Source organism: Eleutherodactylus coqui, chromosome 4 (assembly GCF_035609145.1).
Source record: "Eleutherodactylus coqui strain aEleCoq1 chromosome 4, aEleCoq1.hap1, whole genome shotgun sequence".
Classification (NCBI taxonomy): Eukaryota; Metazoa; Chordata; class Amphibia; order Anura; family Eleutherodactylidae; genus Eleutherodactylus; species Eleutherodactylus coqui.
The window spans coordinates 13,287,259-13,307,613 of record NC_089840.1 but is presented as its reverse complement, the minus strand read 5'-3'; the positions used below and the strand labels follow the sequence as shown (position 1 = coordinate 13,307,613).

Sequence of the window (20,355 nt, the reverse complement as noted above, 5' to 3'; positions counted from 1 at the left end):
TCATAAAATGGATTGTTGCAATTGTCAAAATATTACCCAATCTGTCTTAGATCTAAACTATTGGATAGGTACAGTATGTCATGTGTAAGGGGAGTGAAAAGTTTACCAAGTGTATCGGGTAAATGCTACACTTGGAGTGATATGAAATGCTAAGGCTTATCTGAAGAGATGCTATAGTATTGATGAGTATTGCATAGCTGTATAGGTTTATTGTGCATTGCTAATGAGTATATGCAATGTATTGTGTAACCGGCTGTCATGGCCCTTACAGACGTTGAATGACTGGTCTTGAGCCCATTCACATTAGGTATTTTGAAGGTTTGCATAACAGAGTATCATGATGGACGGGGCATTAACAAATGGTGGGGCACATCTCCCCCTGCAAGCTTGTACCTGTGTTTGATACAAAAGACAGGATATGGTTGTTGTGATGACCACAGTGGTGGAGTGAGGGCAGTGCAAGGTTGGGTGTGCCCCAAGTCATGAGAAAAGCCAGTGTGGAAGAGCTTAGGTGTAGCTTGAGTTTGAGCTGTGAAAAGCTCTGGAGTCTTCTGGTCACAGCAAAAGTGTCTCTTGTGAGGTGGATCGTTGCAGCTTTGGAAGCTACAATCGTGGACCTGCTGTATTGCTGAGAGAGTAGAAATCTGCCATTAAAAGACTTTGAGAGCGTACCATTAAGAATGGTTGAGAGTAGTGGCGTAACTATAGGGGATGCAGGGGATGCGGTTGCACCCGGGCCCAGGAGCCTTAGGAGGCCCATAAGGACTCTCTTCTCCATAATAGGGAGCCCAGTACTATGAATAAAGCATTATAGTTGGGGGCCCTGGTACAGGTTTTGCATTGGGGCCCAGGAGGTTCAAGTTACGCCTCTGGTTGAGAGTGTCCATGGAGTCACACCAGGGCTGTTAAGTAACTAAAAGAGTGGCAAGCTGAGGCAGTGTTGCCAAGATTTTAGAGTCTGTACTGTCGAACACTACAGATTGCATTGCTAAGTAATGTCACTGCATTTCTATATTTTGAAACTGTGTGTCAAGTTAAAGAGACTATACTGTTATTGTTTACTGCAACATATGCTTTATCTCTAAATCCACATCTATTGTGGGACTCCCACATAGGGCCATTGCTTTTTTTACTTCAATGGGGCTGAGCTACAGTTTCAGGCATAGTCACACATGCTACTGTGCCTGGAAAACACTAAAGGAGACCCTTTGTTCTGATGACTGTTTGGACTCCCATTGATCACACACTGATGAACCAAGTTTAATCTTTCCAAAACTATGATAAACCCTATTTACAGTCTTTTCACCAGTTGTGCTCTTCACCTACAGTTAATAGGAAGCAGAATTCTACTCTTTCTACAGAGTCAGGCTCAGGAAATAACATCCCGATGGGATGGAATGGGATTCGTCAACTTGACAATTCCACTTATTTTCCTTTATAGAAATACATCAGCTGACACGTGCAAATTGTAAGTTTTGATGAAGTCTAACATTATTAGAACCGTTATCTATTATACTGATGTAGCTCATGAAAGCTACTACCAATGGGCTTATGAATATTATGATCTTTCCAATATTACAGAAGTATCTCTTTAATTCCCACCAAAATTATTCTAGTCCTACTGGGAAGAACATCTCAAATTCTTTTCTCATTAACATATGGTGATTGAAGTGTATGAGGTTAGCATGATGGAGTGTTAATACATTATTAATATCCTCTTTGTTTATTACTTGAAGGTTTGAGACGCCCACTTTCTGGGAACGGTTGGGTTAGTCCAAGTATAAATACTGAGTAAAAACCTGCATAATCTTATCTCAGAATACACAGAAGAGTTCTTCTATTGGGAAATTACAAAGCTAATAGAAAAGATGGTAAAGTGCCAAAATTTACATCTGCTGACAAGGACAACAATGAACAAATGCATCGTAGGCCTCTTCACACAAAATTACAAGTTTGTATTTGATGACATGGGAATAAAAGGAAAAAATGCCCTACAGAGCAGGGGTGTAGCTAAAGCAAGGTTGGGGCGGCATTTGCCCTGGTGCTAGGTTCCTTGGACGGGTTGACAAGTCACACTGTCTTGGTCAGGGTAAATTGGTTCCCTGCCCTCTCCCGATATCTAAGTAAAAAAGCTATAGGAGATTTAATAAGGTCTTTTGGTACTAAAAACTTATGGCTTATTCTTAGGATAGACCATTAATACCAGATTGGTGGAGATTGACTTCCGGTACTCCTACTGATCAGTTAACTGAAGGGGATGTAGCAATGCATCAATTGCCGTGTCTACTTCATTGTTTACCGGACAAACTTCTATACTTTGGATCTGACTATACCTGGTATTACAGCTTAATGACTCTCAGTCCCATTTGAGTGAATGGAACAAAGTTGCAGTACCAGACAGAGCCACTAGAGATGAGCGAACGTGTTCTTAACGAACACTTACGCACCCGGACACCGGCTTTGCCGAGGACTTCAGTGTCCGCGCGTAAAGCTTCGGGGGGCGCCGGGGGGCGGGGAGAGGCGCGGCGGCGCGGGCGGCAGCAGCGGGGAACAGGGGGGAGCCCTCTCTCTCTTCCTCTCCCCCCCACTCCCCGCCGCACCCCCCCCGCGCTGCCACGGCGACCCCCGGACTTTTTTCGCCCGAGCACGGAATTGCTCGCAAAGTTCGGTGTTCGGGCGAAAAGGGGCGGAGCCGAACACGTTCGCTCATCTCTAATAGCCACTATTTCTGATTGGCAATTGGCAGGATGCTGGCAGTCAGACCGTCACCAACTTGATGGCCTATCCTGAGAAAAGTCCATCAAATCTGCAATCCCAGAAAACCCCTTTAAATTTTCTAATCTAGCAGATTGGATTAAAGTAAAAGGTAAAGTAAATCTGAACCACCAATACATTGATACATTTTCCTTACTGGATTTTAGCACAATTGCACTATCTTAGCTCAAAGTTACCTATCATGTTGCATAAACAGAATTAAAGAAGTGGTGATGGGAGGTGGAATCTGTCATGGTTGAGACAGAGAAAGGGGCTGACTTAGTTATAAAGATGAACAGAACAGCCAGCCCCTTTCTATAATGTCATAGGTATGGAGAGAGGCCATACCATGTGCACCATAGTTGGAAGGGGCCAGAAGGGGAGGTTTCAACATTGCAGATCCAGTTAAGGATTATGGTTCCCCGGACAACCCGTTTAAATAAAGCAGATTCATCTCTGCTATATCTTGATGACTTGGTCATCTATATAATTGGCAAAGCTACAGTAAATAAGAACTGATTGTTGTTGGGTATCTTATCGGTAAATAGATTACTGAAAAGCTTAACTCATGTTGGTCAATGTCTGTGGACAAGCAGCTCTTATATTCTTCTCCCTGACTTCTCTGTGTGGTGGCTTTCTTTTTCAGTTGACTTTACGAACAACATGAAAACATCACCTGGAGACATTTGTGTGTGTTTTCTCAGGAACACTATCTTTTCTCCTTATGGAGAGCACCTAGAAGGTAAGTGAGTGAGGAGATTTATAAGGCCATCCATGCTCCTCTGGGTAATATGCAAATAAGGGAGATGGAACAATACCTCTGCAGCACTACCTATTGGAAGGCAACGTTCCTGCAAGTCAATGTTAGACTCTTTATACAAGCCCTGTAACAATGACTGGTCATTATTACAAGGCTTGTATAAAGAATCTAATATTGACTTGCAGGAACGCTGCCTTCTAATAGGTGGCGCTGCAGACATATTGTTCAATCTCCCTTATTTGTGTGTTTTCTTTAACAGCTGTTAATAAAATTAACTGCTCAAAAAAAAAAAAACACAACCAACTTCTGGTGATGTTGTCATGTTATTAGGAAAGTCAACTGAACCAGAAAACCACCACAAAAATATACGAGCACCTTCTCCACAAACACTGACAGACATGATGATGCTGCCGGTAGTAAAACTGGGAGTTCTGCTACTCAGTAGTCTAATATTCACCTATTAGATATCTGATCAGTGTCAGTTGAACACCAGGAATCCTGTGACAGACAGCCATTACTATGGACAGACCTGTCCATGGGCTAGACCATTCTACTGTGCAGATAGGGGCCACTGCACTGCTATAAGAAAGGAATGTGAGCTGAATTTTAAATACATGTATATTAGAAGATTGTCTAATTTTCTAGGTGTCTCCACATACTATTTCAGTGCTCTCCTTAAGGAGACACAACATCCCTCCTGATCCAAATTTTAGGCCTCTCACCAGCTAAGCCAGAAACCTACTGCACACTGATGAGGGACAAAGACCCCGAAACAGCTGTCTGTGCATGGTTTTCTGACTTGGTTTCCTATTCCCAATCATTGTTAAAGGGGTTGTCCCGAGGCAGCAAGTGGGTCTATACACTTCTGTATGGCCATAATAATGCACTTTGTAATGTACATTGTGCATTAATTATGAGCCATACAGAAGTTATAAAAAGTTTTATACTTACCTGCTCCGTTGCTGGCGTCCTCGTCTCCATGGTGCCGACTAATTTTCGCCCTCCGATGGCCAAATTATCCGCGCTTGCGCAGTCCGGGCCTTCTTCTTTTCTGAATGGGGCTCCGTGTAGCTCCGTGTAGCTCCGCCCCGTCACGTGCCGATTCCAGCCAATCAGGAGGCTGGAATCGGCAATGGACCGCACAGAAGCCCTGCGGTCCATGAAGACAGAGGATCCCGGCGGCCATCTTCAGCAGGTAAGTATGAAGACGCCGGACCGCCGGGATTCAGGTAAGCGCTGTGCGGGTGGTTTTTTTAACCCCTGCATCGGGGTTGTCTCGCGCCGAACGGGGGGGGGTTTAAAAAAAAAAACCCGTTTCGGCGCGGGACAACCCCTTTAAGACTTATTAAAAAGTCACATTGATTTGAAGGAATCCTGCCATCCAATAGGTGGCGCTGCAGAGGTTTTAGTTCCATCTTCTTTATTTGCATAAATAAGGAAAAACGCTGCTCCAAGAGTTGCGTCAGGTCATTATCTTAAAGGGGTTGTCTGTGCTCTACTGCTTTTTACAGTTTTTAAATCCTCATTCAACCCTTTTCAATATCAAGTTTCTCCTGCTACTTCACACAAACAATTTACAGTTTTCTCATGGTGAACATTGAATATAAGTTGATGCACAATGAACAGCTTCCCAACCCCTACAGGCAAAGCTGCAATGAAAACGTCTTAAAATGGTGCTCCAGTTGCAGCAAGTTATCCCCTATCCATCAAATAGATGAGCTCAACTGCTAGGCACCATGTCTTACAAAAGGAGCGCTGGGGATTGCCAAGTGCTTGAACTCCTGCATGCTCATTAAAATCTATGAAGCAATCTCTGCTCTGTACATTTGGTGTCTGACCGGACCCCCCTTATTGGGATCAGTGGATGTCCTTGTAGTTGGGATCCCACTAATAAGCTAAGTATTCCCTATCCTGCGGATAGGGGACAACGTGTTCCAACCAGAATACCCCTTTAAAGATTCACAACCGCTTCTGGAATGTGCGGCACAAAGCAAACAGCTGATCACCCAAAGTCCTGCTCTCAGCATCCCTGTCGATCAGCTGATTTTGCCAGGGGAAGTCATGGCTAGCCTCACATTTCCCCTGCAGAGTCACTGCAAGGAAAAAGTAGTATTAAAGATCTGCAATTCACATGAATTGCCATGCTATATATACTGGGATGACAGAAGGTCTGCCATAACGGGAGCCATTCTTATTAAAGGGGTTGTCCCGCGCCGAAACGTTTTTTTTTTTTTTCAAACCCCCCCCCCCCCGTTCGGCGCGAGACAACCCCGATGCAGGGGTTAAAAAAGAACACCGCACAGTGCTTACCTGAATCCCCGCGCTCCGGTGACTTCTTACTTACCTGCTGAAGATGGCCGCCGGGATCTTCTCCCTCGGTGGACCGCAGGGCTTTTGTGCGGTCCATTGCCGATTCCAGCCTCCTGATTGGCTGGAATCGGCACGTGACGGGGCGGAGCTACACGGAGCTACACGGAGCCCCATTGAGAAAAGAAGAAGACCCGGACTGCGCAAGCGCGTCTAATTTGGCGATTAGATGCTGAAAATTAGTCGGCTCCATGGAGACGAGGACGCTAGCAATGGAGCAGGTAAGTGAAAAACTTCTGATAACTTCTGTATGGCTCATAATTATATGGCTCACAATGTACATTACAAAGTGCATTAATATGGCCATACAGAAGTGTATAGACCCACTTGCTTTCGCGGGACAACCCCTTTAAGTGGTTCTCTGTCCTGGGTCATAGATCAGGGTCCTAAGTGGAGGACTATGCTTTATGGTTTTCATATGTCCTTGCAGGCAACAGAGTGCCTAATGCAGCTTCCTGAACTGGGGGGCAGGGGAACAGAAGGGTTAAGTGGGAGCGAACATAGTGTGGAATGGGTGGAGTAAGAAGAGGAAGTGGGAGGAGAGTCAGACAAGAAGAAGAGGACAACAGTGGAAGGAGCACAATGGGGAAGATGGAGGAAAAGGATTTGGAAGACACTCACCCACCCACCCTTGAGGGTTACTGGCAGTGGTTACATGGACATATGGAGTGTTGAGTTTTTCTGAAGTTGTTAAAGCTGGTTAGAGACTAAGAACTTTCCATGCTAGCTGCGGTATAGGATGAGGAGGGTTGGCAAGCCCGAGGAGATCGGGGCTTACAAAAGCCAGTGGTGTTTTTAAGGATTCAAGAAATCAAGATGGATCTTAGCATTGGAAGGGTTAATAGTTTGAAAAGTTTTAAAAAAGAGTTAAAATGTTTAAAAAGTTTGTTAATAAAGCCGAGGCCTACCCCACGTTAACACCCAGAAGTATTACGAGTCTTTGTCATAAGTCAAGTAAGGGAGCAAGACAGTTAGGTGGTGTACCTCTAGTTTAAAATGGCAGATGAAAGGGGTTGTGCTCTTAATTTTAAAGGAAGATTCCAAAACTGATACATAGTACAGGACCTGATGGCGGTACATGATACAAGGAGTCGAAGAACACCAAAGAAAAATATCTACATACTTGTGATACTCCGCCCCCTTAGGCTCATGTACGAGAAATAACAGAGTTTGCCTATGCTGTTCCTTTAGCTAAGGGAACATACAGAAAAAATGACCTAGGGTGGTACTAAGTGTAAATCTTTGTTTGGCACTTTGGTTTCTAGTCTGAAAACAGTATTTTTACTTCCATAATACAGCAGCCAAATGTTTGAAGCAAGAACTATTTTTTGGGCACGGTGCCTTAAAAACAGCATTTCTCTAGCTTAATAGAAGCCAATATCTATAATTACATTTCCACCAGTTCAAGATTTCCCAAAATAGTCTACATGCCATCAACTCAGGTTCAAATTCCTTTTGATTTCAGTAAAACCAATGTGCCTATTGCGGTGTAGGCTTCAAATTTCAAAGGAAGCACATTAGACCATGTAGAGGAGTGTTACTCTATGTGAACACCAAATATTTGCATTCGATTTACATACAGTGGGGGAGACTTATCAAAACTGGTGCAGAGGAAAAGTAGAGCTGTTCCCCATGACAATAGTGTCTCTGAAACATGGGACCTGGCATTGGATTAGTTGCAATGAGCAACTACTCCACTTTTCAATTGCATCGGTTTTGATACGTCTCACCACATATGGTCGTAGCATCTGATTTAACCAGACAGTTGTTCTATGCCATCAGGATCCTGCAATTGTCCATTTTAATCTTTTTAAGTCGGCTCTGCACTTCTTCCTGGGTTAAACTGATGAGATTTATACAGCCTGACATTTTCTTTTCCTCTGTAAATACAGTGGAGAAAAAACAGTTTAGTAGATTTGCTTTTTTCTCATCAGCCTCTAATTTTTCCTTCATTATTTATTAAAGGGACGGCACTTTCAGTATTAATCTTTTTACTATTTGTATACGTGAAGAACAATTTAGGGTTAGTTTTACTCTCTTTGGCATCTCTCTTTCCATCTTTGCTGCTTTTATCTGCTTTTTGCATAATTTATTTTTTCCCTTATAGGTTTTTAGTGCTTCTTCACTGCCTTCTTGTTTTGGTAGTTTAAACGCTTTCTTTTGGCTGTTTATTGCCCCCTTTACAACTTTATTGAGCCACATTGCTTTTCTCTTATTACTAACTCTTTTATTCCTGTAAGGCATGAACCGCTCACAGCAAGTATTTAAGATGCTTTTAAGCATTTCCCATTTACGATCTGTACTCTTATTTTTGAGGACATTGTCCCAGTCAATAAGGTTAAGGGCTTCACTAAGCCGATAAAACTTTGTGTTACTAAAGTTTAGTATTTTCATAGCTCTTCTATAAAATTCCCTATGGAAATATAAGTGAAAATGTATTATATTATTGCCATTATTTCCCAGGTGTCTCTCACCTGCACTCCTGCTATTCTGTCGATTAATATTAGGTCCGGAATGGCCTCTAGTCGGGTCCTGTACAAGTTGGGTAGGGTAATTATTAGAAATGAGCGAGCACCAAAATGCTCGGGTGCTCGTTACTCAGGACGAAAATTTCGTGATGCTCGAGGGTTCGTTTCGAATAACGAACCCCATTGAAGTCAATGGGCAACCCGAGCATTTTTGTATATCGCCGATGCTCGCTAAGGTTTCCATTTGTGAAAATCTGGGCAATTCAAGAAAGTGATGGGAACGACACAGCAACGGATAGGGCAGGCGAGGGGCTACATGTTGGGCTTCATCTCAAGTTCACAGGTCCCACTATTAAGCCACAATAGCGGCAAGAGTGGGCCCCCCCTCCCAACAATTTTTACTTCTGAAAAGCCCTCATTAGCAATGCATACCTTAGCTAAGCACCACACTACCTCCAACAAAGCACAATCACTGCCTGCATGACACTCCGCTGCCAATTCTCCTGGGTTACATGCTGCCCAACCCCCCCCCCCCCCCCCGCACGACCCAGTGTCCACAGCACACACCAAAGTGTCCCTGCCCAGCCTTCAGCTACCCTCATGCCACGCCACCCTCATGTCTATTTATATGTGCGTCTGCCATGAGAAGGAACCGCAGGCACACACTGCAGAGGGTTGGCACGGCTAGGCAGCGACCCTCTTTAAAAGGAGCAGGACGATAGTCCACAATGCTGTACAGAAGCAGTGAGAAATATAATCCTGTGCCACCGCCATCAGGAACTGCACACGTGGGCATAGCAATGGGGAACCTATGTGCCACACACTATTCATTCTGTCAAGGTGTCTGCATGCCCCAGTCAGACCGCGGTTTTTTATAAATAGTCACAGGCAGGTACAACTCCGCAATGGGAATTCCGTGTGCACCCACAGCATGGGTGGCTCCCTGGAACCCACTGGCTGTACATAAATGTATCCCATTGCAGTGCCCTGGACAGCAGAGCTAACGTCAGATTAAATGCAGGTGGGCTTCGGCCCACACTGCATACCCCAACCTGACCGGGGTTTTTAATTCATAGACACAGGCAGGTACAACTCCCTATTGTGAAGTCCCTGTGGACCGACAGCATGGGTGGGTGCCAGGAAGCCACCGGCGGCACATAAATATATCCCATTGCAGTGCCCATCATAGCTGAGGTAATGTCATGTTTAATGCAGGTGGGCTTCAGCCCACACTGCATGCCCCAGTCAGACTGGGGTTCTTTAGAAGTGCACACATGCAGTTACAACTCCCTGTGGACCCACAGCATGGGTGGCTCCCTGGAACCCACCGGCGGTACATAAATATATAAATATATCCCGTTGCAGTGCCCAGCACAGCTGAGGTAACATCAACTTTAATGCAGGTGGGCAAAAAATTAATTGGATTACACTGTAGGCAAGGGCCCCAAAAAATTGGTGTACCAACAGTACTAATGTACCTCAGAAAAATTGCCCATGCCCAACCAAGAGGGCAGGTGAAACCCATTAATCGCTTTGGTTAATGTGGCTTAATTTGTAACTAGGCCTGGAGGCAGCCCAGTTAAAATAAAAATTGGTTCAGGTGCAAGTTTCAATGCTTTAATGAGCATTGAAACGTATAAACATTGTTTACAAAAATTATATGACTGAGCCTTGTGGGCCTAAGAAAAATTGCCCGTTCGGCGTGATTATGTGAGGTTTCAGGAGGAGGAGGATGAATATTATACACAGATTGATGAAGCAAAAATGTCCCCGTTTTTGATGGTGATAGAGAACGATGCCTCCATCCGCGGGTGCAGCCTACGTATTGTTTAGGTATCGCTGCTGTCCGCTGGTGGAGAAGAGAAGTCTGGGGAAATCCAGGCTTTGTTCATCTTGATGAGTGTAAGCCTGTCGGCACTGTCGGTTGACAGGCGGGTGCGCCTGTGATGATTCCCCCAGCCGCACTAAACACACTCTCTGGCAAGACGCTAGCCGCAGGACAAGCAAGCACCTCCAGGGCATACAGCGCGAGTTCAGGCCACGTGTCCAGCTTCGACACCCAGTAGTTGTAGGGGGCAGAGGCGTCACGGAGGACGGTCGTGCGATCGGCTACGTACTCCCTCACCATCCTTTTACAGTGCTCCCGCCGACTCAGCCTTGACTGGGGAGCGGTGACACAGTCTTGCTGGGAGCCAGAAAGCTGTCAAAGGCCTTAGAGAGTGTTCCCCTGCCTGTGCTGTACATGCTGCCTGATCTCCGCGCCTCCCCTGCTACCTGGCCCTCGGAACTGCGCCTTCTGCCACTAGCGCTGTCGGATGGGAATTTTACCATCAGCTTGTCTGCCAGGGTCCTGTGGTATAGCATCACTCTCGAACCGCTTTCCTCTTCGGGTATCAGAGTGGAAAGGTTCTCCTTATACCGTGGGTCGAGCAGTGTGTACACCCAGTAATCCGTAGTGGCCAGAATGCGTGTAACGCGAGGGTCACGAGAAAGGCATCCTAACATGAAGTCCGCCATGTGTGCCAGGGTACCTGTACGCAACACATGGCTGTCCTCACTAGGAAGATCACTTTCAGGATCCTCCTCCTCCTCAGGCGATACACGCTGAAAGGATGACAGGCAAGCAGCATGGGTACCCTCAGCAGTGGGCCAAGCTGTCTCTTCCCCCTACTCCTCATCCTCCTCATGCTCCTCCTCCTCCTCCTCAACGCGCTGAGATATAGACAGGAGGGTGCTCTGACTATCCAGCGACATACTGTCTTCCCCCGGCTCTGTTTCCGAGCGCAAAGCGTCTGCCTTTATGCTTTGCAGGGAACTTCTCAAGAGGCATAGCAGAGGAATGGTTACGCTAATGATTGCAGCATCCCCGCTCACCATCTGGGTAGACTCCTCAAAGTTTCCAAGGACCTGGCAGATGTCTGCCAACCAGGCCCACTCTTCTGTAAAGAATTGAGGAGGCTGACTCCCACTGCGCCGCCCATGTTGGAGTTGGTATTCCACTATAGCTCTACGCTGCTCATAGAGCCTGGCCAACATGTGGAGCGTAGAGTTCCACCGTGTGGGCACGTCGCACAGCAGTCGGTGCACTGGCAGATTAAACCGATGTTGCAGGGTCCGCAGGGTGGCAGCGTCCGTGTGGGACTTCCGGAAATGTGCGCAGATACGGCGCACCTTTCCGAGCAGGTCTGACAAGCGTGGGTAGCTTTTCAGAATGCGCTGAACCACCAAATTAAAGACGTGGGCCAGGCATGGCACGTGCGTGAGGCTGCCGAGCTGCAGAGCTGCCACCAGGTTACGGCCGTTGTCACACACGACCATGCCCGGTTGGAGGCTCAGCGGCGCAAGCCAGCGGTCGGTCTGCTCTGTCAGACCCTGCAGCAGTTCGTGGGCCGTGTGCCTCTTATCTCCTAAGCTGAGTAGTTTCAGCACGACCTACTGACGATTGCCCACTGCTGTGCTGCCACGCCACGCGACACCGACTGCTGCCGACGTGCTGCTGCTGATACATCTTGATTGCAAGACAGAGGTTGCGGAGGAGGAGGAGGAGGAGGGTGGTTTAGTGGAGGAAGCATACACCGCCGCAGATACCACCACCGAGCTGGGGCCCGCAATTCTGGGGGTGGGTAGGACGTGAGCGGTCCCAGGCTCTGACTCTGTCCCAGCCTCCACTAAATTCACCCAATGTGCCGTCAGAGAAATATAGTGGCCCTGCCCGCCTGTGCTTGTCCATGTGTCCGTTGTTAAGTGGACCTTGGCAGTAACCGCATTGGTGAGGGCGCGTACAATGTTGCGGGAGACGTGGTCGTGCAGGGGTGGGACGGCACATCGGGAAAAGTAGTGGCGACTGGGAACTGAGTAGCGCGGGGCCGCCGCCACCATCATACCTTTGAAAGCCTCCGTTTCCACAACCCTATACGGCAGCATCTCCAGGCTGATAAATTTGGCTATGTGCACGTTTAACGCTTGAGCGTGCGGGTGCGTGGCGGTGTACTTGCGCTCCAACACTTGCGCTAGCGACGGCTGGACGGTGCGCTGACAGACATTGGTGGATGGGGCCGAGGACAGCGGAGGTGAGGGTGTGGGTGCAGGCCAGGAGACGGTAGTGCCTGTGTCCTGAGAGGGGGGTTGGATCTCAGTGGCAGGTTGGGGCACAGGGGGAGAGGCAGCGGTGCAAACCGGAGGCGGTGAACAGCCTTCATCCCACCTTGTGGGGTGCTTGGCCATCATATGTCTGCGCATGCTGGTGGTGGTGGCTCCCCGGCTGATCTTGGCACGACACAGGTTGCACACCACTGTTCGTCGGTCGTCTGCACTCTCAGTGAAAAACTGCCAGACCTTTGAGCACCTCGGCCTCTGCAGGGTGGCATGACGCGAGGGGGCGCTTTGGGAAACAGTTGGTGGATTATTCGGTCTGGCCCTGCCTCTACCCCTGGCCACCGCACTGCCTCTTCCAACCTGCCCTGCTGCTGCCCTTGCCTCCCCCTCTGAAGACCTGACTTACTGCCCTTACTACTGCCTCACTGATAGACAACTGTGTCTCATCGTCATCGTCCTCCTCACCCACTGAAAGCTCTTGAGACAGTTGCCGGAAGTCCCCAGCCTCATCCCCCGGACCCCGGGAACTTTCCAAAGGTTGCGCATCGGTCACGACAAACTCCTCCAGTGGGAGAGGATTCGGAACCATTGCTGCCCATTCTGGGCAGGGGCCCGAGAACTGTTCCTGGGAGTCTGCCTGCTCCTCAGAATGTGTCATTTTAATGGAGTGAGGAGGCTGGGAGGAAGGAGGAGCAGCAGCCAGAGGATTCAGAGTTGCAGCAGTGGACGGCGCAGAAGTCTGGGTGGTCGATAGATTGCTGGATGCACTTTCTGCCATCCACGACAGGACCTGCTCATTTTCTAATAAAGGTCTACCGCGTGGACCCATTAATTGTGAGATGAATGTGCGGATGCCAGAAACGTGCCTCTCTCCTAATCCCGCAGCAGTCGGCTGCGATACACCTGGATCAGGAGCTCGTCCTCTGCCCACACCCTGACTTGGGCCTCCGCATCCTCGGCCGCGTCCACATCCTCTAGGCCTACCCCTACTGCTGCGTATGAATTAGGACAACTACCCCCAGCAGAGACCCAGTACACTGAGGACGGTCACAGGCAGTCCAAATAGATTTTTTTTCCCAAATGTTTTTGGAAAGGCCCACTGCCTATATACACTAAATATGTCTTCTGTCCCTGCCTCACCACTACTGGCCCTGGACAATGTAAAATTACTGCAGGACGCAATGCTCTGCACGGCCGATATACAAAAAAAAAAAAAAATGTGCAACACTGCAAAAAGCAGCCTCCACACTACTGCACACAGTTAGATGTGGCCCTAAGAAGGACCGTTGGGGTTCTTGAAGCCTAAAATAACTCCTAACGCTCTCCCTATAGCAACTCCAGCAAGACAGCACTTTCCCTGAACTATGTCAGAATGCATCTGTGGCGAGCCGCGGGAGGGGCCGATTTATATACTTGGGTGACACCTGATCTCGCCAGCCACTCACTGCAGGGGGGTGGTATAGGGCTTGAACGTCGCAGGGGGAAGTTGTAATGCCTTCCCTGTCTTTCTATTGGCCAGAAAAGCGCGCTAACATCTCAGAGATGAAAGTGAAAGTAACTCGAACATCGCGTGGTACTCGTTACGAGTAACGAGCATCTCGAACACGCTAATACTCGAACGAGTATCAAGCTCGGACGAGTACGTTCGCTCATCTCTAGTAATTATCTTCAATAATTGACAGGAAGTTGTTACCTTTATGAAATCGACATGTATCAACTTCCCAGTTTATATCCGAATAGTTAAAGTCCCCCTAATAATTACCTCATTGTGATTTGACACTTTAGTTTTTTGCCTTACTAACAGATTTTTGGTGGCTTCTATTATATTTGGTATTCTATAGAAAAACCCAAAATGGATATTATTATTGTTTTTCCCTCTGTGTATCTCTACCCATAGAGACTCCGCATATTCATCTTTCTCACGTATATCTTCCCAGAGTGTGGGCTTTAATAGAATTTTACATAAAGACAACCCCTTCCCCTTTCCGTTTTTTTACGATTCCTTCTGAACAGACTGTAACCCAGTAAGTTCACCGCCCAGTCACAGCTTTCATCCAACCAGGTCTCGGTTATTCCCACTATGTCGTAGTTTTCTTCAGACATTATTACTTTATTACTTTCAGTTCGTTAGCTTTATTCGTCAGACGTCTATCATTAGTCATTATACAATTTAGAGGTTTTTTGGTACTTTTGTTTTGGGTGCTTTCCTACTAACTGTTCTGCTAGTTCTAACTGTAGTATCACCTCCCACCGCTCCACCCCAATTCTCATTACTTAGTCCCAGGTCACTGTCTACAGTATCTTCTCCTCTATCTCTGCTTGTCCACCCCCCCCCCCCGTTCCTAGTTTAAACACTCCTCTCACCTTCTAGTCATCTTCTCCCCCAGCATAGATGCACCCTCCCAATTGATATGCAGTCCATCCCTACAATAGAACCTGTAGCCAACAGCAAAGTCAACCCAGTTCTCCAAGAAGCCACCCCCTTACACCCACTCTGGAGCCACTTGTTTACCTCCCTAATCACCTTTGTTTTTAAGGACCCTCCACCTACCTCTAAATTTGTCATTAGTGCCAATGTGAACTATGACTGCTGGATCCTCACCAGCCCCTCCCAGTAATCTGTCAACCCGACCCACGATGAACTCGAGCGCCAAGAAGATAGCACAGTGTTCGACGTTCCCGGTGTTTGTCCCTCTAATCGAGTACCCCACTACCAGGACCTGTCTAGCCTGCTCTGCGCTCCTATCACTCTTCTCACTGGAGCAGACATCCCCCTGGCGGTCAGAGCGCATGTCGTGCTGATCTTGTAATGGAATCCCGACATCTGCCAACTTTGCAAACGTGTTGGGGTATGCCAGTTCAAGACTAGCCTCCTTGGATCACTTCCCTCTACCCCTTCTAAATGTCACCCAGCTAGCTGCCTACTCCTCCTCGCTCCCAAACTACTATCTATCCCCACATCTACCCCAGCAAGTGCAGCTCAGTGAGCAGCAAACTCCTTTCCATAGTGCCAATGGATCTCAGTGTTGCAAGCCGCTCATTTAGATCCAAGATCTGAGCTTCCAAATGCGCAACACGCTCACATCTCCTACAGCAGTATGCACTTGGCTGTACAAGTACGGCATACATGGCACAAGATGTACACTGGATGGCATTGACAATCATGGAGCCCATTCTAAATGTGGATTGTACAGATATATTTTTATCTAATATGTGCAAAAATTAAAATAGATAACCAGTAAATAAATACAAGTGACTCTTCCAAAGTCTCTGAATCCACAGTCACCAATCCCAAGTCACACACTTAAGAAGCAGCACACTTTGAATACAGCATGCACACTCACTCGGTCCGCTCTCACTTATATTTGCTTTATAGAGCTTTTATCTGTAATGCTTCTGCTCCTCCTCTGTTTGCAAAGGACCACAACCCCAAGAGCAGGCGAGCAGGATGGTCTGCGGCCGCCCTGTGACACAACTCTTAATGAAAATGTAACCACTGAAGACTAAAAAGCTTTCGCTACATTATGTGGTTTATTCTCTTTCTGCATAATGTCAGTGAGTGGCGTTAAAGCCAGCTAATATGTAATAAGATGTATTTTATTTACAAAGCCTCGGTACCAGCCAAGGTAGGGTACAACTAATTTATTTGTTATAGGTTGTATGTCCACAGAGTTTTTTAGCTGCCTTCTCCTGCATGCAACATTCAATCAATCACACAGATGGGGCAATAATTTTTAGCAAGGTTAGTCACTTAAGGCCAGGAACTGATTAATTCAAGGTTACAATTCTCCAATGCTATAAACTGAGCTCCTAGTATTCCAAATGCTAGAAGTAGTATAAGGGAATGTAATCAAGTAACTATGTATGGGATGAGTAGAAAATAGCAAAAAGTTATGCCTAATTCCCAATTTTAAGAGAATTATTCTAGAATCTACTATTATCTTAGATACGTTGTATAAGATTAGGAAAACACGGCTGCTTTCCTCACAAACAGCGCCTCACTTGTTCATGGACAGTATCTGGCATTGCAGCTCAGGCCCATTCACTTGCATATTATAGAATGGATCCATACTTCAGAGATCCATAAGACGGCCTGTGGGCATGAGGCCCTTAGAAGAAGGGAACACAACCCTGGTTGACCCCAATCCTTTTGCTATTGGGTGGCAAGAACATGTGAGAAGTTTTACCCAAGAGGAACTGCATTGTTAACAAGTCAAGGGACTATGGAAGGGTCCCATGGGTAATTGAAACAAACACCAAGCCCTTCTATGCTGGGTGGCAAAACCTGGCAGCATAATGGGGTTCATCTTCCTATTTGCCATGCGGACCCCTTTCCACTATGAATGGCAGTGGCCATGCTACCCAATTAGTGTAGCGCAGTCGAAAGGTGCCCGTCAGTCTGCACTATAGATGTAGCATGCCGAACATCCCATTTAGCGTTACTACATCTATACTTTTCCAAATGCACAACTCGTTGTTTCTTAGCATGGATAGACTATAACACTAGATGACCAGTTCCAGCACCATTGTTGTCCAAGAGAAGCAGAAAGTCAAGACCCCAGTGGGCAAAAAATTGGATCACTGAAAAAACACTGCCTTGTCCGATGAATCCACATATCTGTTGCTGATGGGAGGGTCATCATTTTGTGCAAGTAGCATGAATCGATGACCCTATCTGTCAGCTGGTCAGAACATGTCAGTACCTCCATCTACTTTGTGGCAACAACAAGAAACTTATCCGATTGGCATGAGCCAATATTCCTGCAGAAGGATTTAATCACCTAGTGGAATCTATGCCATGATAAATTTCTACGGTTTTGAAGGCCAAAGAAGGTCCAGTGAGCTACTAGATGGAGCGCTCCAAAAAAGTATCCATTCAGTGTGTGTAACTATCTATATCCTGCAATGTGTATATTTTATATAGTATTAGGGAAATGTTGCAAAACATCTTAATAACTTTCAGCTTCTTGGTACCAAGGGTTTTGGAACTGCGGCAGAAGTCATCCCTAATTATATTGCTTTATTGAGTAGAGTTCTGTAACATTTAAATGACTCTCTAAAATGGGATAGATTGAGATCTGAAGTCATTTAAACAAGCGCATAGTGCTAGTAGTGCGTGCAGTAAAGGCCAATTTGCAGTCTAAGAAATTCACTTTTCATTCCCTTTCAAATTGTATTTCTTCCATTAGAAGTACTCAGTCTACCATCGGTATCTGTAGGAAAAAAGCCCCAGCAAATTCAGTGTCTTTCATAGCTGAGTGAAGAGATGCTTTGCAGGATAAGGTTCCCATATCGGTGGCTCTATAAAGTATTTTCTAAGTTCATTTTAATATCTTCAGTTTAGCTCCATTGCATTGAGGACTTAGAGTGGGGTCGATGGGTGGAACACATTAGATTAAAACCAACCTTTGCAGTTTCGGAGCAATGCAATGTGAAGATGTCTATTAGCATAGTGCTGAATGTTCAAGAAAGACCAATAAAGTCTTATAGTCAAGCAATTGTAAAACTTGGGGACTTTTGAGCGATTCTGAACTCCTGGAGTTTGACAATACAGTCGCTATCCTGTGTGGAGGACATGCATAATAGCATTGCATACAATCATGTATAGTAGTCATTATACTGGGGTCATTAATTTCGAGAGGCGACCCTGATAGAAGTTGGACAGGGTATTTTCTACCAACTAAAAGGCTGCTAAATCTAAAGGAAAACCAGTACGAATGAAATGCTACAAAATGAGTTGCTACATTCTTTTTATACACATCCAATCTATCCCGAGCCTAACTGCCTGCTCAAAATGTCACCTTTAGAGATGAGCAAACTTTTGAAAAGTTTGATTAGTTCTCCGAATTTCGGTTTGGTCCAAAATAGATCGAACTAAACTTTCAACAATACTTCTACAATAGGTGGCGGTTCTGCTGCTCTCGTGGCTCAGTGGTTAGCATTGTTGCCTTGCAGTGTTGGGGTCATAGGTTCAAATCTGACAACATCTGCACAGACTTTGTATGTTCTCCTTGCATTTCATAATAACCACCTTTGTTTATAGAGTACATAGAAACTCCATGCATAGGTCGCCCTTGGTCACATTTAATAATCCTTATTTGTATAGCACCAACATATCCCGTAGCGCTTACATAGACAGGGGGAATACAGAAAGACAAAAAAAAATACAAAAATTACAGACCCACGGTTACATAGTAATCAGCTGATGGAAACAATGGGGGTGAGAGTCCTGCTCAAACGAGCTTACATACTACAAGTGATGGGGTGATATATTGGAACCTAAGAGTCCAGTGCTGCAAGGCAACAGTGCTAACTGCTGAGCTACAGGAGAAGAGGTATGACCATAACCCGAGGTTCAGGTTTGCAATGAATTGAACTTTTCGCAAAATTCGACCCAAAACAGAATTTGACTGATTCGGTTCGCTCAGCACTAGTCACTTTACTTTCACTCCTTCAACAGATCTTACATTAACTTTGGAGAGACGCAGGTACTATGGCACGCTGACCAGTACACTTGTTGAGGCATATGTAGGAGACCCAAGGAAGCTCATGCACAGGTCCTACAGGGCCCATGCATAACACTCGTTGAGACGCTCTACCACACATCGTGCGCCTTGACTGTCTTCATACGTAACGCAAAATCAACCCATGTTATTGAAGCAGCACAGTTCGGCCTCCAGAGACAGATTCAGCTTGTGCCTGAGACAACTTCAGTTCCCCGATGGCAGTCACCAAGAGCAGGCTCCAAAATTTCAACAGGATAAAGGACAATAGTGATTTGCTAGGTTTTGGTACTGTGTGCAATCATGGCTATCAGCATGCTATGCTGTCTCCGATAGATTGGGTCATGTTTGACACAACCAGTGTACAGCTTCCCCAAAGGTCCTGTGCTAATTGATTCTTCAGCGGACAGTGACTGTATATTCTAAATCAGACGGAATTTTGTTGTACTTCCCCCGCCCAACTCCATTCACAGTAAACAGACAGTCATTCTACAGTAAACCACTGCTGTTTACACTGAATGGCTCATCATATGTAATGAGCTCCAGGAGAGAGCTGCATGCAGAAATTGAATAACTGAACAATTTTCATTCAGTCATTCAATGATGGGAGCGCGAGAAATTGAACGATTCCGAACGGTTATCATCCCATGTGAAAGAGCCATAAGTTGTCTAGAAGTTGTCTCTCTCACCTCCAAAAAGTATCTGTGGAGCTAGTTACCCCTGGTCAGGGTAAACCATGAATTATGTATGCATGTAGCAGTAAGTGTATCTCATTCACAGGGTACAGATTAAGGGATCAGTCACACGGGCGCATCGGTATCCGTGCTCCGGCGCCGATGCGCCTGTGACTGACAGTTAGAAGACGGCCGTACCTAATGATGAAGAACACATGACCGGCAATGGAGTAGGTCACATGTTCTTCCTCCCGGCGCTGCAGAGAGATGGTCGTCTTCAGGTAAGTCCGTCTGCTGGTGTCAGTCACACGGGCGCATCGGTGCCGGAGCACGGATGCCGATGTGCCCGTGTGACTGAGCCCTGAGTTATAGAGTTAATTGGTTATTAGTAAACTGTTCTGTTGTGTCCAAATAATATTATTGAATGTTCTTGCGATCACTTTTAGAGATGAGCGAGCATACTCGCTAAGGGCAATTACTCGATCGAGCATTGTCCTTAGCGAGTACCTGCCCACTCGGGAGCAAAGATTCGGCTGCCGGCGGCGGGCGGGGAGCGGCAGGGGAGAGCAGGGAGGAACGGAGGGGAGCTCTCTCTCTCCCTCTCTCCCCACGCTCCCACCTGCTTACTGCCGCAACTCACCTGTCACCAGCCGAACCTTTTCTTCCGAGCGGGGAGATACTCACTAAGGACAATGCTCGATCAAGTAATTGTCCTTAACGAGTATGCTCGCTCA

General features: G+C 46.5%; 1 protein-coding gene across 2 annotated transcripts in view; it reads right to left on the bottom strand.

Moving 5' to 3' along the window:
* ADAMTS5 (ADAM metallopeptidase with thrombospondin type 1 motif 5) overlaps positions 1-20,355 on the bottom strand; it is a 115,586-nt gene that overhangs the window by 3,803 nt on the left and 91,428 nt on the right. The gene's annotated exons all lie outside the window — the stretch shown is intronic.